Genomic DNA, 26,421 nt, shown 5'->3' with positions numbered 1-26,421 from the left:
AAAATGGAAGTATTTCCACATCAGAAACCAGGTTAGGTCACTGAGTGCAGGGCTGATGGGTGAATGGGTCACAGTGAGAATTGGGGAACAGACAGCAAAATTGCATTGCAGATATTGCAGCTCGAAACTGTGTATTCACGTAGTGCTGTAGATCACAGAAGCAGGAGAAGCAGATCTGCATTCAAACACAACCTGTAACTTTTTGCCAAGGTAACACCTCAGTCTGTCATTGGCATCAACACCATCTATGGCTCAGTGACGAGTGTGGGTGAAGATGTCAGGGTCAGAATCACGTGAACTTTACCTGATGCTAACTCATTAAAGCTACCAGACTTGACCAACAGATCTGTTCGAAGCAAACTACTCCGCGGTCTGAAAGGATGAAACCGGACAGAAAACCCAGCCTCAGCATCAATGTCGGAAAAGGGAATGGGAACACAGTCCTGTCGACCCTGCAGAAACCTCCTTCCTAACATCTGAGAGCTTGTGACAGCATTTACAGAGCTTTCCCACAGACTGCACAGAAACATTGGGAATGGAAAACACATTGAGCTTGCCCATTCTAGTTCATGGAAAAACTCTCCTCAATGCACTTACCCTAAATGATATACATATCCGTTAATGTGAGTAACCTTGGGAAGCTATAAAATAGGCGGTGCAGTAGTACCTTTGGTCCATCGAGTTTGCTAACCAATTCAATATAATGATGGTTGTCCCTTCATTTCCACACCGTACTCCTGCTCTCCCACTATCCCTTTACTGTCTCGAAATCCTTATTTATAACCAGTGTCTCGGTTTCCAGGTGCGAGAGAATTCCCCAGGTTCCCGAGTCATTGAGAGCAGACATTTATTATCATCTCAATGCAGAGTGACTGCCTGTATCTAATACTGTGGTCCCTTGTTTTACAAGTCCCAGCCAGGGGAATTATCATCTCTGCTTCCAATCTGTCTCACCCTGTCAGAGTTTTATATATCTCACTGAGATCTCCACTCATTTTCCTAAACCCCATGGAATACTTGCCCAGTCTCCCATACTCTGCTCCCATAACAAGCCCGTCATCCCAGAGACCAGTCTGGTCATCCTTCACTGCTCTCCCTCAATGTCAGGTTTGTCCTTTATTAGGTATGGAGACCAAAACTCCCCACAATAGTGCACAATGTTCAAGATGATATCTCACCAAGGCCTTGTACAGCTGCAGTAAGACACCTTTTCTCCTGGACTCACATCCCCCTGAAATGAAGATCCACACACCATTTATCTTCCTCACTGCTTTCTGTTTCGGCAATATTACTTTCAGCGACTGATGTACAAGGAGATGCAGATCCTTTTCAGTGTTGCAGCTCCCCACTTGGTGGGTCTGTGTACACTGGGCAGCGTGCCAATGCCATGCCCAGTATTGACTTCTGGTTACAGAACTCACTGCACTGCAGGGGCCTCAGAGGTTTATGCAGAAGGAAACAACAAACAGGAGCATACGTCCCTTTGTAGATCAACATGTTTCAACCAATCCCTTTCAAATGGTAGGCTGCCAATTTATCGTTTCCACCAAAGAGCACACCGTCACCTCTATCCACATTGTTCTCCATCTGTCATGTATTTACCCATTCACTCCACTTGTCTTCTCGGTGCTTTTTTATAACCTCCTCACCCATTCACAATCCCACATCCGTTAGTGCTGTCAGCAGGCTGGGATATATTGTATCTGATTCCAGTAACCAAATGTTTAAAGGGCATTGTGAAAAGCTGGGCCCCAAGCACCGATCCCTGCGACACCTCAGCAACCGTCCTCTGTTAATTTCTATTTATTTATTTCGTGAATCTCGGAGTCACTGGCTGGGCCAGCATTTATTGCCCGTCCCTAGTTGCCCTCGAGAAGGTGGTGGTGAGCTGCCTTGTTGAACGCTGCAGTCCACCTGCTTGGTTGACCTCAAATGCCATTATGGAGGGAATCCCAGGATTCTGACCCAGTGACTGTGAAGGAGCGGTGATAAAATTCCAAGTCAGGATGGTGAATGGCTTGGAGGGAACCTGAAGATGATGGTATTCCCATACATCTGTAGCCCTTGTCCTTCTAGATAGACATGGGAGTTGTGAAGATGGTCTCTGAGGATCTTTGGTGGATCATTTTATTGCAGCATGTAGATAGTAAAACACTGCTGCTGCTGCTGAGCGTTGATGGTGGAGCATTGTGGATGAAGGGACAGTCAAACTGGCTGCTTTGTCCTGGATGGTGTAAAGCTTCTTAAGTGTTATTGGGGCTGCACTCATCAAGACAAATTGGGAGTCTCCTATTACACTTCTGACTTATGCATTGTAGATGATGGACAGACTTTTGGAAGTCAGGATGTGAGTTACTCGCCGCAGTATACCTAGCTTCTGACCTGTTCTTACAGTTACTGTGTTCATGTGGCGAGACCAGTGAGTTTCTGAGCAATGATTACCCACCAGGAATTTGACACTGGGGGATTCAGTGATAGTAACACCATTGAATGCCAAGGTGCAGGTTAGATTGTACTTTACTGGTGATGGTCATGGCCTGGCATTTGTGGCCTGAATATTACTTGCCACTTGTCAGCCTGGATACTGTCAAGATCTTGTCTCATTTGAACATGGACTGCTTCAGTATCTGAGGAGCCACAAATGTTGCAGAACATTGTCCAATCATTGGCGAACATCCCCACTGCTGACCTTAAAATGGAGGGAAGGTCATTGATGAAGTAGCCCTGAAGAAGTTTTCGGTCACTGCCCGAGGGACTCCTACAGACTTGGAGCTGACTTGACTGACCTTTATCAACCATGCCCACCTTCCTCCGTGTCAGGTATGATTCTAACCAGCGGGGAGTTTGCCCCTGATGCCCATTGATTCCTGTGTTGCTAAGGCCCCTTGATACCACACAGGGTCGAATGCAGCCTTGATTTAAAGGGTAATCGCTCTCACCCCACCTCTGGAATTCAGCTCTTTTGTCCATGTTTGAATCACGGTAATGAGGTCAGGAGCTGAGTGGCCCTGGTGGAGCCCATACTGGGCGTCATTGACCAGGGTATTGCTGAGCAAGTGCTACTTAAAAACACTGAGACCTTCCACCACTTTACTGATGATCGAGAGGAGACTGATGGGGTGGCAATTGGCCGGATTGGATTTGTTCTGCGTTTTACATACAGGAGCAATGATTACTTGGGGTAATTTTCCACGTCATCAGGAAAAGCCATTGTTGTTACAGTATTGAAATAGTTTGGCTAGGGGAGTGGCAAGTTATGGAGCACAAGTTGTCAGTACTATTGCCAGAATGTTGTCGGATTATGGACCCGATGGAGTATCCAGTATCTGCAATCGTTTCTGGATATCGAGTGGACTGAATCGAATTGGTTGATGACTGGTAACTGAATTGCTGAGGACCACTGGAGGAGGCTGAAATGGATCATCCACTCAACATTTCTGACTGAAGATTGTTGCGAATGCATCAGCCTTATCTTATACACTGAAGTGCTGGGCTCTTCCATCATGGAGGAAGGGGTTATTTGTGGAATCTCTTCCTCCAGTGAATTGTTTCATTGTCCCCAACGTTTCTCGGCTAGATGTGGAACAACTGCAGAGCTTAGATCTGTTCCTTTGCTTGTGGGATCACTTAGCTGTGTCTGTTACTTACTGCTTATGCTGTTTGGCGCATAAGTAGTCCTGATTGGTGGCTTCACCAGGCTGACACCTCATTGTCAGGTATGGCTGGTGCAGTTCCTGCCATCCTGCACACTCCACTGAACCAATATTGATTCTCTAGATTGATGGCAATTGTGAGGGGGATATGCGGGAGGCCATGAGGTTATGCAGGTGTACAACTTGGCTGCTATTGATGACTCACGACACCTAATGGACATCCAGATTTGAGCTGCTAGATCTGTTCGAAGTCTGCCCTGTTTAGCAACGTGATAGTACCACCCAAAATGGTGGAGGTTATTCTCAATGTGAAGGTGTGATTTTGTCTCCACAATGACTATGCGGTGGTCTCTCTTACCGATAATATCATGGACAGATACTTCTGTAACTGGCAGATTAGTAAGGCTGTGTTCAAGTTTGTATTTTCCTCATGTTGGTTCTTTCCCCACCTGCTGCAGAACCAGTCGAGCAGTTATATCCTTTGGGACCCGGCCAGCTCGATCAGTAATGCTGTCACTGAGATACTCTTGTTGGTGAACATTGAAATCCCCCACCCAGAGTAGATCTTGCGTCCGTGCTACCCTCAGTGCTTCCTCCAATTGTTGGTCTGCATGGAGGAGTATTGATTCATCAGTTCAGAGAGGCTGGTACATGGTAATCAGCAGGAGTTTTCCTTTCCCATGTGCAAAGTAATGCCATGAGACTTCATGGGATACGGAGTCACTGTTGAGGACTCCAAGAGCAATTCCCTTCTAACTGTATCCCACTGTGCCGCCACTTCTGCTGTGTCCGTCCTGCTGATAAGACAGGAGATATTCGGGGTAGGTAATGGGGTGTCTGCGATATGGTCATACTCACAGAATCATACCTTACAGACAATGTCAGGCTGTTGCTTGACGAGTCTGTTTATTTCTTTTCACTGTTTCCTGCCAGCTGCCCCATTCTGGAAACATAGCCATATATTAGCCCCCAGTTCACTCAGATTTGATTTTGCAAATTGGGCTTGGAGCTTTACCAAAATGTTTCTAAAAGTCCACATGTTTTGCATCCATTGTTTCTCTTTCATTTGTCTCCCATTCTGTTTCTCAAACATAATTCCCATTTCATAAATCTACGTCAGTGTTGCCTATGACCATTACTTTCAGCCACAATAATTTCTCCTCAACCATTTACTTACTATGTTCTATGTTCAATGTACTCTATCATTTTCCTCCACCAGACTTGGTTTTCCTTGTATTGTTTGAAAGTTCTGTGAAGACAGAACTGAAGTAGTGGCTTCATAGTTCTGCCATTTCCCTGTTTCCCATTCTCTATTCTCTGATTTCAAACTGTAAGGAAACTGCACTTGTTTTCTCATATTTCTCACATTGACATAATTTAACCAGCTATTACAGTTCACTCTTTTAACCCTTGTGAATATACTCTTCAGAAAGCCATCAATTTCTGCCTTAGACTGCTCAATAATTGACCTTACACACCATACACTCACAGGAGCACAGACTCTGTGCCAACAGAAATACAGCACAATCTATATTAATCCAACTTTCCTACACCAGGCCCATAGCCTGGAATGTTATGACACTTCCACGTGCTCGTCCAAATACTTTTTAATGATTGTGAGGTTACCCGTGATAATCCCCCTTCTCAGGAAGTAATCCCAGAACCCCACATCCTCAAGGTGAAAAAAATATTTAAATCCTCTCTGAACCTCAAACTTTTCACTTTAAAAGTGTGCTCATTTGTTCTTGACCCTCTGACTAAAAGGAACAGCTGCTGTCTTTCCACCCTGTCCATGTCCCTCATAATCTTATCATCCTGAATCACAGAGCCCTCAGCTTTCTCTGCTCCAAAGAAAACAACCCGAGCTTATCCAGCCTATCTCCATAGCTGATATGCTCCATCCCAGGGAACATCCTGGTGAATCACCTCTGCACCCTCTCCAGTACAATCACATCTTTCCTGGAATGTGGCTCCCAGAGCTACATACAGTACTCCAAAGCCCTGTATTGCTCTTATAATCTACTCCTGATTAGGAAATGCTACACCCAAGGTCCAATTCTTAACTAGTCCATTAACCTGTCCAGTCACATTCAGGGATGTGTGGAGAAGCACACCCTGAGGTTCCCAATGTGCTGCCATTCATTGAGTCCTCCCCTGTAACTTAAGGCCTTCCTCCTCACTGCGAACCATCCAGTCAATCTTAATGTCAAACATACAGTTACTTATCACACCTCCCCCACTCTCCACCTAGCCCCCTCCACATTCACATCTTTTTTTATGAATAACACAAACAATAAGGGACACAGCACTGATCCCTGTGGTACACCAGGGGACACTGGTCTCCAGTCACACAAACAGCCTTCTCCCACCACCCTCTGCCTGCTGCCATTAAGACATTTCTCCTTGTAACCTGTCAAGGTATCCTTCATATTGTGAGATTTTACATTATTTCTCAGTATCCCGGCTGTAAATTTGTCAGAGACCGTCCTACAAAACTAAACAATCGACCTCCTCAAACTAATTCAATCAAATCCATTAGATGCGACTTCCTTCTGATAAAGTCACGATGATTATCTCTGATCAAACCTTGTGACTCTGATTGGAGTTCGATTTTCTCCTTCCCTATTTTATCCTGTAGTTTCCTTAACAGTGATCTAATACTCACTCGTCTATAGTTCCCTGGTCTATCTCTCCCACCCTTACTGTGAAGTGGAATCGTATTAGCAGTCCTCCAGTTCTCTGGCACCTCCCCTATGATCAGATTCTAATTAAAATATTCAATCAGGGTCATTCCTCCCTTGACCCCAACAGCCGCCTGTGATACAACTCTTTCAGACATGGAGATTGGTCCAAATTTGTACAGAACAAAGCCTCAAATCCCTACTCGTATTTTACATCAATCTGTTCAAGAGTTGTCCAGTCCATCTTCTTGAATTCTGTACCTGCATCCTCCTTATACCAAGTAAAATAGATGTGAAGGTCTCATGTTACAATCCATCAATATTCTCCCGCTTGACACACAGATTGCCCCTTTGGTTTCTAATGTACACTGACTGTTTGCTGATTATTCTGTTTGACTTGTCTGTGTAGAATATCGTGGGATTCTCCCAGATCTCGCCTACTTGTACTTCCTCATGTCCCTCTGTTATTCAGTCCTTTCGATGTTTCTAAGATTCACTACGATCACCTCTCATGTTTCGAAACTTGAGATTACAGGCTGAGTTACCCCGTCAGACAACCTTGCCAACTTCGGGGTTAATGTGGAGAATAGCTTTTGCAGTTCCTCTGTAGTCAGTATATTCTTTCTTAGATTGGGAATCCGAGCGATACACAATATTCTAAGTGTAGTCTCATTAACACTCGATGCAACTGGTGTACGACATCCTCTATCTTCCAATTACATTCACATGAATGTAAACCTAATTTTTCTTTCCCATTTGCATATGTTCTTCCTAATACCTCTCAGTTTAACTTTTCTTATGAGCTCAGTGTGTGAGTTCTTTTAAAAAGCTCATGAATATCCAACTATACATTATTCATTTGTTGTTCATTGCCTATGTCCACAAGAATCATCTTCAAACCATTCCAAAAAAATGTTTGCCACTGCTGGTTTTCCATTCATCGGTGCATTCTCACACTCCCCAGTTATGTTTTTACCTTCTAAATATCTAGTAGCATGTTCTTTGTAATCGAGTCCAAGAGATACCTGACTGCAGATGACAGGTTAACTGGTCTGTAGTTTACCATTCTCCAAATTCATCCTTTCTTAAACTGTTGGATAATATTTATAACCTTTACCTTATCCAGATTGGATAAATGCCTTTTGGGAATGTGTCGGAAAATAAAGTGAAAATCCGCGATGCAATCAACATGTCTATTGCTGCTTCCTCTGAAATTCTTGTATGAAGTACATCTAGTCTGTCAGATTTATAAATACTCAATCCAGCTTTCTTTTCAAAAATGACCTAATCACTGATAAGAATGATCTTAGACTTTACTTACACAAGTCCCATGGTCACTTGGTATTTCTGGGAGAATTTCTGGACATTCTTCCATGGAGATAGACACAAAGGAACTGTTTCTTTTCCCTGCGATTTCTCTGTAATCTGCACACCAACTGTTCCACATTTGACCCTGTTTTTATTTTTTTCATACATTGATAGACGCTTTTTAGCAGTCTTTATGTTTTTCTTCCGTTTGCATGCTTTTTCTCTTTCTAATTTTGGTCATCCTTTGCTGGGTCCTACATTTCTCTGAATCCACTGGTTTACTGCAACACTTGGCATTTTTCTAAGATGCTTCCTTTCATCGAATAGGTCGATGAAGGTGGGTTTAAAGTGATAGTCCGAGAGGAGGGTGCTCCAGATTGATAGGAAGGAAGGTGGACACATAGGAACATTCAAAAGGGCGGTGCTGACTTGGAAAGTTGGAGTAGGATAAGGTGGGATTAGGGGAAATGGGGAAATCAACTATGATCCCCTGTGGTTGGAGGGTCCCAAGGCAGAAGAGGAGGCTTTCTTACTCCAGGCTTCTGGTGGCTCCGGTTAGGCAATGGAGCAGGCCCAGGACTCTCATGTCCTTGGCAGAGTGGGAAGGGGAGTTAAAGTGCTCAGCCACTAGGCGATGGAGTTGTTCAATGTGGTTGTCCTAGAGATGTTCCCTGAAATGATCTTCAAGTTGAACTCCTGCCTCGCCAATGAAGAGAAGACCACATTGTCTTTAATGGATGCAGTAGATGAGGCGTTCTGTCTCCCTTCATCACCTTTCACTTTCAACCCCACCTTCATCTACCTATCGTAATCCCAGCTACCTCCCTCCTGCCACACCCTCTTGTCATTTATCTCTCAGCCCCCTAGGCCCATAAGCTTCATTCCTGATGAAAGGCTTATGCCTGAAACATCGATTTATCTGCTCTTAGTATGCTGCCTGACTGTGCTTTTCCAGCACCACACTCTTCGACTCTGATCTTCAGCATCTGTCATCTCCACTTTCTCCTCACACCTTCATGGTCTGCATGACTCAGATTTCAAATGGTTACTTCAAATACAACAAAAACTGTCGTGTACTCAAACAGCATAAAAGAAAACCAATACATTGTGGTCACTGTTCCCAAAATGTCCTTTCCAGCAAAATTTTCAATTAGCTCTTCTGATCACTCAACACCAATTCCTTAAAACCTGATCTCGAGCTCAGTGCTCAACATAATGTTCATGTAAACCATCTCACACGCGGTCATGAAATCCATTTTCCCAGCATTAGCATTCAGTTGGGTTAACACAGTTTAGATATAATGTAAGCAGTATATTATTACTGCAGTACCCACAAATGTGTATATCTCATTTCCTGTTTTATCATATGTCCAGCATTTGTATTGCAGTTTTCACTTTGAGATATAACTCCCATCAATGTTTGCTCCATCTTACTAGATTCTGTGGAATCTGAGCGATGTGGGCTCTGGAGAGATTAATAGTAGAGATCATCTCGCCACATCATTTATGATCTTCTCTAACTTTACTTTCTCCAGATCTCCCGTTATGCTGATGGAGTAGAGAAGGGCAATGATTTTCCAACAATGCTCTATATTCCCCCAGAGAGCTGAGACAGCTCTAACCTGGTTGGGACCCTTACAACAGGCTGGTAAAATGTTGCTGCTGCTGTACAGGGTCTTAGTGAGATCACATCTGGAGTAGTGTGTACAGATTTAATCTCTTCAGTGAAGAAATGATGTTGTTATATTGGAAGCAGCTCAGAGATGGTTCCCTCAACTGATTCCTGCAATGAAGGTGCTAGCTTATAACGAAAGGATGATCAGGTTGATCCAGTAGCCATTGGAGTTTGCAAAAAATAAGGTGACCTTATTTCAACATAGATGACAGATGTAGTCAACGAGTGAAGCGAATTACACAGATAGTGGAGGAACCATTCCGTTCTCCAGTGTGTTATGCAGGAACAACAGGAGGATAATCAAGCCTTCGACCCTGTTAGACAAAAACAGGATGAGGCTATTCAGCCCCTGGAGCCTGATATACATTTACAGAAGGAGGCCAATTAGCCATTCAACCCTGTAGCAGTAGGCCATGCTGCACCAGTATCCTGTTAAACAGCAACAGGATCAGTCCATTCAGCCTCCTCAAGTCTGTAACATAGGAACTGGAAGAGGTCACACAATAACTGGAGATTGTTACACTGGGATAACAGGAGGCCATTCAGACCCACCGAGCCTATTGCAAAGGAATTGGATAAGGATAAAAACTATCTGAGACTTCTTTAATGAGAAAGGAAGAAGTAATTTCGACACGTGTCTGTTGTATGGGAACAAGAGAAGACCAATCAACCCCCCGGAACCATCTCCCGGATACATGAGGAGACCGTTCAATATTTCGATGGAGAAGTATGAGAAGACCCATCAGCCCATCAAAATGTTAGAGAGCAACAGTAAGATTCCATAATCTCCCAATCCTCTAAAGGATCAACAGGAGGAGTTCATTCTGGCCTTGGAGACGACAACATGGGAACACCAGAAAGACGTCAGCCCATCGAGTTTGTACACCAGCAGGATGGTGAGTCCATTCAGCCACACATGGCCCTTACACAGCAACTGGAGCAGATCTCTTAAAGCCTTGTGCCCATTAAATAGGAATTCAAAGAAAACGTGCAGGTTTTGGAAAGGGATGAACTTATAATAATGGTATACATTAGGGACTAAAGTGTAACAATAAACCATTGTAATTTAAGGCTAATTGTTAGAGTCCATTGTTCAGGACATTTGCAAAATTAAACCACAATCCGTCAGAGTCAACATGGTTTTACAAAGGACAATCAAGTTTGAATTGTTTGCTTGAGTTATTTGAAGATGTCACAAAAAAGGTGGATCGTGGGAGATGGAACATCTCTGGCCTTCCTGAAGGCACTGGATGTGTCGCTTCTCCAAAGACTAAGTGGTAAGATCAGACAACATGGGTTTAGGAGTAATTTATTCGCTTGGATGGAGGATTGGTTAACCAATAAAATGCAGTCAGATGGAATAAATGTGTCATTTTATTTTGGCAAATGCAATTTGTGGGTGCCATTGATTTCAGTACTCATGCCTCAACCATTTGCGATCGATGGTGTTACTGTACTCGGTTGATGGGATAGAAAATACAATGCCACATTTTCAGATGACTCTCACATTGGTGGGAAATTACTTTGGAATGACGATGCAAGAGATTTTAAAACTATATGGATAGGTTGCGTGAATGGGCCAAAATTTAGCAAGGAAAATTAATGGGAATAAATATGGGGCTATTCATGTTTGCCAGGATAATGGAAAGACAAATTATTATCTAAATGGAGAGAAAGTTCAAAGTGCTTAAGTGCAGAGGGATCTGGGTGTCTGCTTACATATCACAGAAAACCTGCCTGCAGTTACTACAAGTAATGAGAAATGCAAGCATAATTTCAGTGTTTATTTATAAAAGGATAGAGTAGAAAGGTAGGGAGTGTTGGTGTAGCTACGCAAGGCATTAGTGAGGCTGCAACTGAAGTATAGTTTGGGGGTCCGGCAGAATGAGGTGTTTCCATTGGAGGCAATTCAGAAGAGCTTCATTAGATTGATTCCATATTCGAAGTGTTTGTCTTATGAAGAGTAATTGAGCAGTTTAAGCATATACTTTCGAGTTTATAAGAATGAAAGGAGATCTCATTGAGGTCTGTAACATTCTATAAATAATTGAATGTGTAGATATGGAGTGGATTTTTTTTTCATGTGGCGCAATCTACAATAATAGACGAGAGTTTTAGGATGGAGAGATGGCAGGAAAGTAGAACAGAGGCCGTGTTGACATCAGTGTCATCGAGGGGTTGGATTCCTCACAGATGCTCCTTGTTCTTTTTCAACCCTTCGACAGTGTTTCACTGGAATGGGGGACGACTGGGCATCATACAGGAGCAGGCACTCAGGATAAATCCGTCTCAATCAGTTAGACAGAACGTAACCAGTAGCGTCACACATTGTCCAGCGCTGGGTTCTCAACTATTTACAGTCTATATGAATGATCAGGAGGATGGAACAGATATACAGATGCTGAGTTTGGTGATGTCGCTGTGGTAAGCAAGAGATTAAATTATCAAGAGAGGGTGGAGAGTCTGCAAATAGATTCAGAGAGATAAAGGCAATAGATAATAGTTTGGCAGGTGGAATTTAACATGATATAACCTGTCATTTCATTTACAGGAATAATGGAAGGCAGTATGTTACTGAAATGGAGAGGGATTACAGGGATTAAAGATACTGTGTACTGGGGGGCTCACTCATACCCGGTCAGACATGGGAGGTTTTGCTCCATCCCTGATCGTCTATTCCCAGACACCCCAAGTGACCCCATTGCTCTCCGTACACATGGAATACTTTGATGTGGTTGATTGGTGGTGGGGATGGTGTTTTGAAACGTGCATCAAGGGGACGGCCTTTATCCAAAATATATTCATTCCTTTCTACCTGGAGACCCGATGACGATGGGACTGGCTGACTGCTTCTGAATGAAGAGACGATGACTGCTGCCAGGACAGTGGGTATTCACCACATGATGTAGTGTGATGGGCACGCTGTGACATTAATGGAATGAGAGAGAGCTCCTTCAGTTCCTCTACATCTCCGCATTGACATGGATACTTTGCAGATGCCATAGACACCATCGGGAATCCCACTATCCAGTATAGATACAACCGGCAGCTCCCTGCTGAGGGAGAAACAATCTATTTACCTCATCCACCATATATATCCTTCATCACCGAATGGTAACATTGATGTTGAGATACTGGGAGATGATGGATATGTCACCTAGTCCTGTTTGGAAAGTTCTGGATCATAGAAGCTGAATGAAACAGTGACCCTCACAGCCCCTGGCAACACCATCCTCCCCCTGGTGTGAAGCTGCAGGGCGTGTTGAAGGAGGTGACACCGCTCTGTGACCAGCTCCTTGTTCAGTCATGGTCCCCTCACACTTTGATCCTGGTTTAAGTGGAGTTTGAGAAATTGTTCCTGCAAAACCCGGGGTGGATACAGCAGATCCCTTTCCCCACACACACTCACTGCGTGGTTTCAGAGCTTCCCCTCTCTGCAGCCTCTGCTCCATTTGTTGTTCATGTTACAGACCCAGATGCTGTAGCTGCAGTCCCCGTGCTCCATCCAGAGTTGGGTCACCAAATCCTCAGATCTCCCTGAATGTCTGAGGCAACTGACAGCACAACCTCCAGCAAAACCTCCCCTGCCCCTCCACTAAATTTTCAATTGCAGAAGCCAGTCAGAAGCCCCTCGCTACAAGTGTTTTCGACCAGACCAGATTCCCTCAAAATATTTCCAGAAGGCCGTTTAGACCCAAACCTTTCCTTATTTTAAATATAGATGTGAAGTGTGTGTTCCAGTTATGTTGTGACGAGTCAAACCACTCAACATTGAGCAAAATATAATCTATTCAAATGCTTTAGTTAAAATACAATCAAAGAAAAGAACGTTTTGGGATAGCTTATATGTTGGAACACTTACACAAACAATAGATACCGTACCTGTTGGTTTACACCGCTTGGCACAAAGATATATTCAGATTCAGATCCTTTCAGCAGTTTTCCAATCCAGAGGGAAACAAGATGAACAGAGATCTCAGAGAGAAAGGCAGCTGGGGATCACGTATTGAAACATCCAACACTTCTGGGATCCACAGCAGCTTCTGAATGCTGCAGCTAAAAGTAAAATGAGGAAATCTGGTCTGGGAGAGCTGGCCACTGCCCTTCCATTGTTACCACCGTTTTAATGAAACCTAAAATCTCAGTTATTTATTTAAACTGTTTTCAGACAGCAGTTCTGCACCTCTGCCTTTAACACCTCTCTTCAAAAGAAAACCCCAAGAGAAAATAACCTTTTTACAGTGATAGTGTCCTCACAACTCCATCTTTAATAAAATAATCCATCAATACACAAAGGTGGATTCATTTCAGACATCCTACTCTTCCTCTATTAGTAGACTGAAATGCATATATATTACATTGACTCTGAGCATACAAATATTCACATCTATTTCGATTTCAGTCATTTTACTCCTGCCACAGAATGCCTTTGTCTTTCTTCATCCAAGTCTCCACACTTAGGTTTTATCACCCTGTCGCCTGTATAGTTTCAAACTGAATGGCAGCAATAATAAGCTCAATCGAAACAGACTGGTATTTTTCTCCCTAAACTTAACCAAAAACTTTAAGGGGTTATGATCAGTGATAAAGATTTGTCTCAGGTATGTTATTGGCAATGTAAATCTGAAATGTTGCAACGCCAACACCAAGGCCTCCTTCCCCATTGTGGAATAAATCTGTTGATGTTTCCACTGGACACTCCAATCACACGTTACATAATGTAGCGCTTCTCATCTCTCCACTACTCCCTCTGAATGACATAGCTCCTCATGTCTCAGCATAAAAGAATTACATGCTTCTGTACCTCTTAATGCTGTAACCTCTTTACCTGTTACTCCTGCCCTATGCCTGTAAACCTTAACAAGACCTCGCACATTCTTCTCCATCTCTCACAGAAACCAAACTTTGATTTCTGAACTCAATCATCATCAGCAGCCATTTCAGCTTCTAATCTTGCCGTTTTAACTCTGCTCTTCCACACGAGTTTTCACGGCTGCAGGAAGTGAATTATTGAACTTCTCCAAAATAAGAATCTTTCTAAGAGTGTCATAGGTTTGCTCTGTTTTTAATACCCTTACCACCTTTCAAAATTACTTTGTTTGATCCTTTCAAACTCAATGTGCGTTTAACCAGGGACCCTCTTTTAGATTCCTGTAACGCTGTCTGTCAGTGTCTGGCCCAAGCTCATATACACTTCAGATGGCTTTCTACACACCTCATACTCCCCAGATACCTCCTCCGATAGGGATGCAAATACCTATCAGCTTTGGATCAAATAAATTCACATGGTCACTGGTGTCTGCATTTGTTTAGCCACTTTCTCAAATGAAATTCAAAAGGCTTCCCCATCCTTCTCATCAAATTTAGAGAATGCCTGGATGCATTTAAACGGAACCTCGTTAGGCCATTGGTTACAATAGGGTTGCTCAACCGCACTATCCTCCTCATCCCACCGACATTCTACCTTCATCTCCGCCTTCTATATCAACTTTCGTCTCTAATTGCTAACTTTTTAAGTTGAAACTCTCTGCTTTTCTTCTACCCTTTTCTCTCTTTCTTCTTCGTTTCCCTTTCTTTTATTTCTACTTTTCATCATAATTCAAACTCTTTCAATTCCTTCTCAGGTTCAAAGACCATCGTTTGAAATTGAATTCCAGCCATTTCCAAAGAGTCTGATGGCGGTTCTACTAAACGTAATTGCCGATCTATAGCTGTAATTATCTCTCATTTTCTCACAGACAATCGCAACCCTAACTCCAGGTTGTTTGTCAATTCCGAAAACTTTACCATCATTACCTTTTGTAAAATCGCCAACTTCACTTTTCCACACCCAGAGAACTCTTAAGGACTGAATCTTTTTACACAAAATACTGTTTAAACCAACCAAATTCAACATCCAGAAAAAAGACACTATCAACTACCATACACGACCTTTGAACCCAATAGCCTCCTGATGCATACTCTCCAGTGTCTGCATGAGCTTATTCTGGATGGTTTGGTTTCCTCCCACAATCCAAAGATGTGCATATCAGGTGTATTGGCCATGATAAATTGTTCATAGTTTTCAGGGATGTGTGGGTTAGTTGCCTTTGTCGGGGTAAATGTGTAATAATAGGGTAGAGGAATGGGTCTGGGTAGGTTACTCCTCGGAGGGTCGGTGTGGACTTGTTGGGGAGAATGGCCTGCTTGCACACAGTAGGGATTGTAATTCTAAACCCATTTTGGTATTATCGATATAGAACCGGACAAGAGTCCATAGTTTGCTATAGACGAACCAGACTGCCTCAAACTATTTTCAGAAGGTAGGTTGGATGCCAACCTTTCCTTATTTTAAAGGTAGATGTGAGTTGGGTGTTCCAGATGTCAAACTATTCAAACCACTCACCATTAAGCAAAACACAATATATTTAAACACTCTAATGCAAATCCAATTAGAAATGAAGATGAATTTAGAATAATTTTTCTATTGGCAATCTTAACCGAATAATGGATACAGTACCTTCTACTAATGAACTGTTCCAATATATCAACATCCCATAAACACACCCCTTGGCAAAAAGGACCATTCAGACATGCATTCTTGCATACAGTTTTCCAATCCAGGAGGAAACACCATCAAGTGAGGTTCCAGTGAGAATACTAGCTGTGGATAATTTACTGAAACTTACAACCCTTCTGGCACCCCAAGCACTTGGTGATTGTTATAGCTACAATATAAAAAAACCTAGAAATCCTGGTCTGTGCCAGCTGGCCATTGTATCTGCTATTTATTTTAAAAACCCTAAAAGCCCCATAAGTTATTTACTTGAGCCGTTTTCAGCAGGCAGTTTTGCCTTTAAGGTCTCTTACTAAAAAAAGGGAGAAAATAACCTCTTATTTAAAAAGTGACAGCATTGTTAGGCAATTTATATGCATGGTCCTTTACTCAGTGGGCTTCCTTTTGTTACTGATCGCATGGTCACCTGAGAGCAACAGCCACAGGTACAGACCAAGTTACAAGGATGTTTCTCATAACTTCTGAAACACGCTTGTCCATGGACCATCACATGGGACATACCAGGAAGTGAACAACAGCCTGACACACCCCATTTCATTATTTCTGAGCTACACAATGCCAGCACTCGATACACTAGGGAGACAAAACCCAAGGCCAGGGAAAGAAAGAAAGGGACAAGAGATTCACATTAAAGACAGAAACAGACAGTTAATTAACTGAAAAGATGTTGTGGAAATATGTGGAAAACGGCAGGGCAGTGGGACTAACTGGCGAAGTGAGATCTTCGAGAGTAAAATTACAAGAATGAGAACAATGAATAAAGGCATTGTCAGATCAGCTGAAATGGTTGTTACATCAAGTTCTCAATCTGCTTCACAGAACACCACAAACAACATAAACTGGGACAAGATGACAGCCCAGCATGGAGAGCTGTGCAGGCCATGCTAGTGTGTTGCTCAGTAAACTGCACTATCTGCACAGCATGAGAGTATTGCAAACTTTACTATCATATGCTAACTATACTCGCAACAGATTTACTGCTTACACTGGGAAAGTTTGCTCAATCTGCGTGTGTGTGTGTGTGTGTTCATCAGAGACTGAGTGTGTGTGTGTGTGTGTTCATCAGAGACTGAGAGAGTGTGTGTGTGTGCACGCGATTGGTGTGGTTGAGTGCAAAACTCATTGTTTGAGAAGGTACGCACATGGAGGAAATTATTTTAAATACGAACAACAGGCAAGCTTTTTGTTAATCAGTAGAGAGAGTGAGAGAAGTTTCATGGACAGATAAGATAAAGTGTTTGAGAGTGTTAAAATAAAGGCATTGCCAGACACAACAGCAATATACATCGGCGTGCACATGAATGACAGATGGATGGGAGTTTGGTGTGAGGTTGAATCAGATTTGCTTCAGCAGGTTTGAAGCCCGGAGTGTCAGCAGCAGATTATTGACTTCATTAAGACTGTATTTCATAGCTCAAGGTTCAAACAACAGATGGAATAAACCAGTGAGATATATTCTGGAGTGGTGAGTATTTCAATTTAGAAATGTTCAGGGTATGGTGTCAAGAATCAGCTCATAGTCAAAGGGATCTCCCACAGTTGTGACCTGACTGCTCCAGCTGCAGATATTGGCCAGGAATGGGATGGAAACAGTGGAAGGAAGTGGAGTTTGTAACCAGAACAGTAGACAGTGACCTCCATGCTCTTAACAGTAAAGGCAATGAGACAATGCATTTGGTTCTCCCCTGAAATTGAATAGATCAACATAGAGACCCATGAGTAACACAACCAGAACAGAGAGCGAGACAGTAATTGAACACCTTCATTAATGTAGTTCGTAGTGGTCTGTAGAGTGAATATCTGGATGGAGAGATTCAACAGGAACAATAATAGTGGCAGGAAGTGTAGACAATATGAAATAACAATAATAAACTCATGACTGGTTTATAGAAAACAAAATCTGGATAGTGACACTAACCAGGAACACCAACGATAGCCAGGAAGGGATAATAAAAGTATTGAATAATGAGAAGAGCGAAATAGATCCGCAATGATAATGACATCCAATCAAATTCAGAAAGATACCAAACATAATCGGATAAGCTCCTGTATATTGTTGGAATATTCCTGTCTAATGTTCTCAGATTCTGATCCATTGTTGGAATATTTCAGTCTAATGTTCTCTGATTCTGATCTCTCCTCAACCTCTCTCTGGATCTGCTAATCCCTATCAGTGTTGTCAGTGATGCTCCCGCTCATGTTATGGGTTGACACATTGAACGGAGCCCATTTATCATTAAAAGATGGAAAGCTTCCACTGAGATAATTAGAATCCATGGAGATTGGCATTAATCACAGTCACTGAACAAACAGGCCCAGTTAACAAATACATCACTTTTCATTTACTGGTTTTGGACGGAATGGATAAGGTTGCTGAGGGATGTACCATAAATCTTTCAATATTTTTAACCTTTTTTCCCCTTGTATATGAGAGTATTAACAGAACACTGCAGCGGTCTATATATGTTTAAATCTTTCTATGAAAATAGGCAGTTATAAAATGACAGATCTGCTGCGTAAAAAAAAACGTCTGGTGGGCAAGTTTCTAGATACCTGAAACAAAGTACGGTACTTATTGACCAGTGTGAGGCTACTCCTGGTTTTAATGTCCTGTTTTCAAATTCTTTCATAACCTTGAGACAGAGCATTGCGACTGCTGCTCAGTAACAGGCCAAAGCAATTCTGTCCCTATGGGCCCCTTACAGAGGGATAGGAGAAGGCCATTCAGCCCATATTAACCTGTTGCTACTTGAAAAGGTGGCAAGTTGGAATATTGGCACATTTTGCCAACAGAATCATTCAAAACAAAGAGATTTGTCACTGCAGCTGTATGAGGTGTCACTGAGAGGGCACCTGGAGTACATTGTGTTGTTTGTGTTTCTGTAACTGAAAAGGAATGGGTCTCCATTAGATACAGTTTACCGGCTGCTCGTAATCCAGAGGTTGCTGTGTCTCGGATCTGTTACACAGGGACAGGAGGAGGCCATGCAGCCTCTCGAGTGTGTTTAGAAGAACTGGAGGAGGCCATTAAGCCTCTTGGGTCTATTACAGAGGGACAGCATTCCAGTGTAATACAGAGGGACAGGATGAGCCTATTCAGTCTCTCGAGCCCTTTATAGAGGCACAGGAAGTGTTTATTTAACTTTCAAGTTTGTTATGCATAAATATTAGTTTTAAATTAATTATGGAATCGGAAATACCTGATGTCAACATTAAAGTTCTAACTTTGAACAAGGCCAATTTTGAAAGTGTTAGGCGAGCCCTGTGAATGGCTGATTGGAATACCCTATTCACAGGTAAAGGGATGGTTGGTAAATGCAAGACCATCAAAACTTGGTTTCAGAGGGTCCAGAGCAAACGTGTTCCTATTAGTGTGATGGGCAAGGCTGGTGGGTGCAGGGAGTGCTGGATGGCTAGATATATTGATGTTATGGTCAAGGTAAGGAAGGAGGCATATGTCAGGTAAACAGAGCTGAGATCAAGTGAATCCCGAGAGGTGTACAAGGGCAGCAAGTGTATCATCAATCGGGAAATCGGGCCAGGAAAATGTGGACAAGAGATTGCTTTAGAAATTGGGTTAATGAGGCATTGAACAAATTCTACAAATCCTTCAATGGCAAAAGATTAACTAGGGAGACAATAGGGCCCCTTAAAGGTCAGTAAGGCTACCTATTTATGGAACCACAACAAATTTGAGGGATACTAAACAAGTATTTCTCCTCAGTATTTAATGTGGAGGAGGTTACAAGAGCGAGAGAATGAAGAAATATGCAATGATACCTTGAAAAGTGTCTATATTACAAGGAGGTGTTGGACATTTTAAAACACATAAAGGTGAACTAACCCCTGGGACCTGATCAGTTGTATCCCAGATGTTTGCGGGAAGCTAGGAAATAGATTGATTATGCATTTTGCTGATATATTTGTAACATTGATTTTCACAGGTGAGGTGTCAAAAGACTGGAGGGTTGCTAACATAGTGAAATTATTTAAGAAAGTAAAGAAAAAACAGGTAACTCTAGATTGGTGAACATGGCGTCAATGGTGACTAAATTGTTGGAGGGGATTTCGAGGAAAAAGATCGATATGTATTTGGAAAGACAAGGACTGAAGAGGGCTTTGTACATTGGAGATCACGTCTCACTGACTCGGTGGAATTTTTTGAGGATGTGATGAAGATGATTGATGAAGGCAGGACAGTGGATGTTGTCTTTATGAAATTCAGTAAGAAAACCAAAATGGTCTACATGGTAGACTGGTTAGCAAGGTTAGACTGGCTGGGATCCAGGGAGAACTCGCCATTTAGGTCCAAACTTTTCTTGAATATTGGAGACAGGGCGTGACAGTGACATTTGTTCATTAAACTTGGAGACCTGTGACCAGTGGCGTGCCGCAAAGATCAATAGTGGGTCCACTGCCTTTTGTCACTGATACAAATCATTTACATTTGAGTATATGAAGTATGGTCAGTAAGTTTGTAGATAATACCAGATTTGGTGGTGTCGTCGACAGTGAAGAATGATCTCTCAGACTATAAAGGGACTTTGTTTAGGTGAACCGAGGAGTGGCAGATAGAGTTTATTTCAGTTAAATGTGAGGTGTAGCATTTTGGCAAGACATATCAAGGCAAGACATGTAGGTAGGGTCCTGTCGAAAGCTGCCAATCAAGGAGAATTCCATAGAAGTTATCGAATCCCTACAGTGAGGAAACAGGCTTTTCGGCGCATCGAGGCCACACCGACCCTCTAAACAGTATCCCACTAGACAAACCCCTACCCTTTCCCTCTGAGCCTGCATTTTCCATAACTAATCCACCTCGCCTGCACATCCCTGGGTACTTTCCTCAATTTAGCATGGCCGATCTACCCTTATCTATATATCTTTATACTGTCGGAGGAAAACATAACATCCGGAGGAGACTCATACAGACACGGCGAGAATGTGCAAACTCCACACAGACCGTCATTCAAGGATGGAGTTAAACCCAGATCGCTGCGCTCTGAAGCAGCAATGCTAGTCACTGAGCTACTGTGTCACCTTGTGGTGCAGGTTCTCCGTTCCTTGAAAGTGCTGTCACAGGTAGACAGCGCAGTGAAGAAGGCACTTGGTGATCTTCCCTTTATTGGTCCGTGCTTTGTGTCGAATCATTTTCACGAGGCGTTGCATCTGTACAGGACATTGGTTTGGCCACTTTTGTAATATTGCCTTTAATTCCAGTTTCCCTGCTGTCGGAAAGATGTTGTCAAACTTGAAAGGGTACAGAAGAGATTTAAAATAATGTTGCAGGTGTTGGAGGGTTACAGCTACAGGGAGAGTTTGAATAGGCTGGGGCTATTTTCAAGTGTTGAGGCTGAGGGGTGATCTTAAAGGGGTTTATAAAATCATGAGGGGAATAGATAAGGTAAACAGTCAACGTCTTTTCCCAGGATAGGCGAGTCCAAAATTAGAAGACAAAGGTTTAAGGTGAGAGGAGAAATATTTTAAAAAGGGACATGAGGGACAACATTTTCAAACAGAGACTGCTGTGTGTATGGATTGAACAGACAAAAGAGGTGGTGGAGGCAGGTACTGTTACACCATTTAAAAGGCATTTGGATGGATACATGCATGGGAAGTATTTAGAGGGAGATGGGCCAAGTGCTGGCAAGGGGGACGAGATTTATTTAGGATATTTGGTTGGCATAGACGACCGGACTGAAGGATCGTTTTCTGTACTGTACATCTCTGAGACTCTATTGCCTTTAGAGTGTATAACACAGGAACAGGAGGAGGCTACTCAGCTTCTGAATTCTGTCAGTCAGATTGTTTGCTCAATTACTGAGAGCAAAATACAAAAATACATCATTCAGATTTTGATGGTGATTTACAGAATCAGGAGAATTGCTTTTAGTCAACAGAAGCTGAAAGGAATGTGAAGAGGCTATTCAGTCCCTCAGTTCCATTCCACAGGGGCAGGAGGTGAGCACAGAGCTATTGGAGCCTGTTACACAGGAACAGGAGGAGGACATCCATTTTCACAGACTTGGGATCAGGAAGCATTCATTCAACTGCTTGAGACTGGGACACAGGAACAGCTGGGAGTCATTCAACTGCTCGAGGCTGGGACACGGGAACAGGAGGGAGTCACTCAAATGCTCGAGACGGGAACACAGGAACAGAAGGGTGTCATTCAACTGCTCGAGGCTGGGACATAGGAACAGGAGGGAGTCATTCAACTGCTTGAGACTGGGACATGGGAGCGGGAGGGAGTCACTCAACTGCTCGAGACTGGGACACAGGAACAGGAGTGTGTCATTCAACTGCTTGAGACTGGGACACAGGAACAGGAGGGTATCATTTAACTGCTTGAGACTGGGACATGGGAACAGGAGGGAGTCATTCAACTGCTTGAGACTGGGACACAGGAACAGGAGGCGGTCATTCAACTGCTTAAGACTGGGACACAGGAACAGGAGGGAGTCACTCAACTGCTTGAGACTGGGACACAGGAACAGAAGGGTGCCATTCAACTGCTCGAGCCTGGGACACAGGAACAGGAGGGAGTCACTCAACTGCTCGAGACTGGGACACAGGAACAGGAGGGTGTCATTCAACTGCTTGAGACTGGGACACAGGAACAGGAGGGAGTTACTCAACTGCTTGAGAGTGGGACACAGGAACAGAAGGGTGTCATTCAACTGCTTGAGACTGGGACACAGGAACACGAGGGAGTCACTCAACTGCTTGAGACTGGGACATGGGAACAGGAGGGAGTCACTCAACTGCTTGAGACTGGGACACAGGAACAGGAGGGTGTCATTCAACTGCTTGAGACTGGGACACAGGAAAAGGAGGGAGTCACTCAACTGCTCGAGACTGGGACACAGGAACAGGAGGGAGTCACTCACCTGCTTGAGACTGGGACACAGAAACAGGAGGGAGTCATTCAACTGCTCGAGACTGGGACACAGGAACAGGAGGGAGTCATTCAACTGCTTGGGACTGGGACACAGGAACAGGAGGGTGTCATTCAACTGCTCGAGACTGGGACACAGGGACAGGAGGAAGTCATTCAACTGCTCGAGACTGGGACACAGGAACAGGAGGGAGTCACTCAACTGCTTGAGACTGGGACACAGAAACAGAAGGGTGTCATTCAACTGCTTGAGACTGGGACACAGGAACAGGAGGGAGTCATTCAACTGCTCGAGACTGGGACACAGGAACAGGAGGGAGTCATTCAACTGCTTGTGACTGGGACAGAGGAACAGGAGGGAGTCCCTCAACTGCTCGAGACTGGGACACAGGAACAGGAGGGTGTCATTCAACTGCTTGGGACTGGGAAATGAGAACAGGAGGGATTCATTCAACTGCTTGAGACTGGGATACAGGAACAGGAGGGAGGCACTCAACTGCTTGAGACTGGGACACAGGAACACGAGGGAGTCACTCAACTGCTTGAGACTGGGACATGGGAACAGGAGGGAGTCACTCAACTGCTTGAGACTGGGACACAGGAACAGGAGGGTGTCATTCAACTGCTTGAGACTGGGACACAGGAACAGGAGGGAGTTACTCAACTGCTTGAGAGTGGGACACAGGAACAGAAGGGTGTCATTCAACTGCTCGAGACTGGGACACAGGAACAGGAGGGAGTCACTCAACTGCTCGAGACTGGGACACAGGAACAGGAGGGAGTCACTCAACTTCTTGAGACTGGGATACAGGAACAGGAGGGAGGCACTCAACTGCTTGAGACTGGGACACAGGAACAGGAGGGAGTCACTCAACTGCTTGAGACTGGGACATGGGAACAGGAGGGAGTCACTCAACTGCTCGAGACTGGGACACAGGAACAGGAGGGTGTCATTCAACTGCTTGAGACTGGGACACAGGAACAGGAGGGAGTCACTCAACTGCTTGAGAGTGGGACACAGGAACAGAAGGGTGTCATTCAACTGCTCGAGACTGGGACACAGGAACAGGAGGGAGTCACTCAACTGCTCGAGACTGGGACACAGGAACAGGAGGGAGTCACTCAACTTCTTGAGACTGGGACACAGGAACAGGAGGGAGTCACTCAACTGCTCGAGACTGGGACATGGGAACAGGAGTGAGTCACTCAACTGCTCGAGACTGGGACAGAGGAACAGGAGGGTGTCATTCAACTGCTCGAGGCTGGAACACAGGAACAGGAGGGAGTCACTCATCTGCTTGAGACTGGGACACAGGAACAGGAGGGAGTCACTCAACTGCTTGAGACTGGGACACAGGAACAGAAGGGTGTCATTCAACTGCTTGAGACTGGGGCACAGGGACAGGAGGGAGTCACTCAACTGCTTGAGACTGGGACACAGGAACAGGAGGGAGTCATTCAACTGCTTGAGACTTGGACACAGGAACAGGAGGGAGTCATTTAACTGCTTGAGACTGGGTCACAGGAACAGGAGGGAGTCATTCAACTGCTTGAGACTGGGACACAGGAACAGGAGGAAGTCATTCAACCGCTCGAGGCTGGGACATAGGAACAGGAGGGAGTCACTCAAGTGGTTAAGACTGGGACAGAGTAACAGGAGGGAGTCAATCAACTGCTTGAGACTGGGTCACAGGAACAGGAGGGAGTCCCTCAACTGCTAGAGACTGGGACACAGGAACAGGGGGGTGTCATTCAACTGCTTGGGACTGGGACATGGGAACAGGAGGGAGTCATTCAACTGCTTGAGACTGGGATACAGGAACAGGAGGGTGTCATTCAACTGCTTGAGACTGGGACACAGGAACAGGAGGGAGTCATTCAACTGCTTGAGGCTGGAACACAGGAACAGGAGGCTGTCATTCAATTGCTTGAGACTGGGACACAGGAACAGAAGGGTGTCATTCAACTACTCGAGACTGGGACACAGGGACAGGAGGGAGTCACTCAACTGCTCGAGACTGGGACACAGGAACAGAAGGGAGTCACTCAACTGCTCGAAACTGGGACACAGGAACAGGAGGGAGTCACTCAACTGCTTGATACTGGGACCTGGGAACAGGAGGGAGTCACTCAACTGCTCGAGAGTGGGACACGGGAACAGGGAAAGGAACAGGAGGTCGTCACTCAACTGCTCGAAACTGGGCCACAGGGAAATCTGTAGGCTAGTGAGGCCCCAGGATACTGTTACACAGGAACAGGATGAGCTGACTCACTTCCCACCAGTTTGGGACATTGCGAGAGAAGAGGAGTTTGCTTGGAACAAACATAAATACATGAACAAGTTGGATTAGTGGTCCATTCAATCCTGCCCCACCATTCACTAAGACCACGGCTGATCTGATTGTGATTTCCTCATTCCATTTTACGGAGACTGTCCTCTCTGCAGCCTCTGCTCCATTTGTTGGTCATGTTGCCGACACAGATGCTTTAACAACAGTCACCATCACTCATCCAGAGGGTCGGGTCTAAGGATGAGTCAGGATTTGAAGGATCCAATCACAAGAATGAAAACACAAAATAAAGGTATAGCCAGATGTTTAGTTCTCTCACATTCGCAATCAAACTCACATAAACAGCCCATCCATAATACATTCGGGATGGAGTACTGTGTAGATATGGCTAGCGTACTGCTGAATGCAACCCAACAATATCCAGAATGGAACTTTGTGCAGCCCACACCAATACTTGATCTATATTCCTGGGATAAATGTCCAGCGTGGGGAGATGTGCAGACCTCACTGGTTTATTCATATATAAACACGGGTTGTTCCAGTTTTCGGAAACACTGTGTTCGATCAGTGTGGGGAAATTTGCTGGAAGTGACAGGATGTGCAGCTCCCAAACAGTTACAGCACCATATCTCCACTGTACCTTGACAAGTTTTGATGCAGATGTGAAAATCATTGCAAGGGAGAGATGTAAATGGAAACAGTTGAAACACCAATAGTTCTGATTAAGGCGAGTATCCCACAAGTATTTAAAGATGAAATAACTGAGATATTATCCGATGAGGTTCTGTGAATGGTACAAGGAAGTAAGAGGGGGTTAGTGATGTTATAGTGGTTGCACTATAAGCCTCCAAATCATCAATGGTAATTAGAGGAACAAATATTCAGGGAAGCTGGTGAGAGTAGCAGGAGCATTAGGATTGTTATAATAGGTGATTTAAATTTTCCTAACATAGACTGGGACATCCAGATGGTTAAGAACTTCGATGGAACGTAGTTTCTTAAGTTTGTTCAAGAAAGTTTCCCCAAGCAGTATATAAAGGGTCCTACACGGGAATGGACACACTCGACCTACTGTTGGGAAATAGGGATGAATAGGTGACGGTGGTAAAGTGGGGGAGATTTTTGGGAAAAGTGACTGGCGTTGTATTAATTTTAAAATAGTTATGGGAGGGACAAAATTGGTCCACAGATTCAAGTTCGAAATTGGGGCAAGGCGTATTTTGTTGGAATTAGACAGAGGATTGCAGGGGTTAATTGGAGTAGTTGGTTTTCAGGTAAAAGGATATTGGGCACGAGGGAGGGTTGTAAAAGTGAGATAGCTCGAGTTCAAGGTTTATATATTCCTGTGAGGGTGAAGGGAAA

This window comes from Chiloscyllium punctatum, chromosome 34 (genome assembly GCF_047496795.1).
Source record: "Chiloscyllium punctatum isolate Juve2018m chromosome 34, sChiPun1.3, whole genome shotgun sequence".
Taxonomy (NCBI): Eukaryota; Metazoa; Chordata; class Chondrichthyes; order Orectolobiformes; family Hemiscylliidae; genus Chiloscyllium; species Chiloscyllium punctatum.
The sequence above is the reverse complement of the archived record's forward strand: the minus strand, read 5'-3'. Positions refer to the sequence as shown.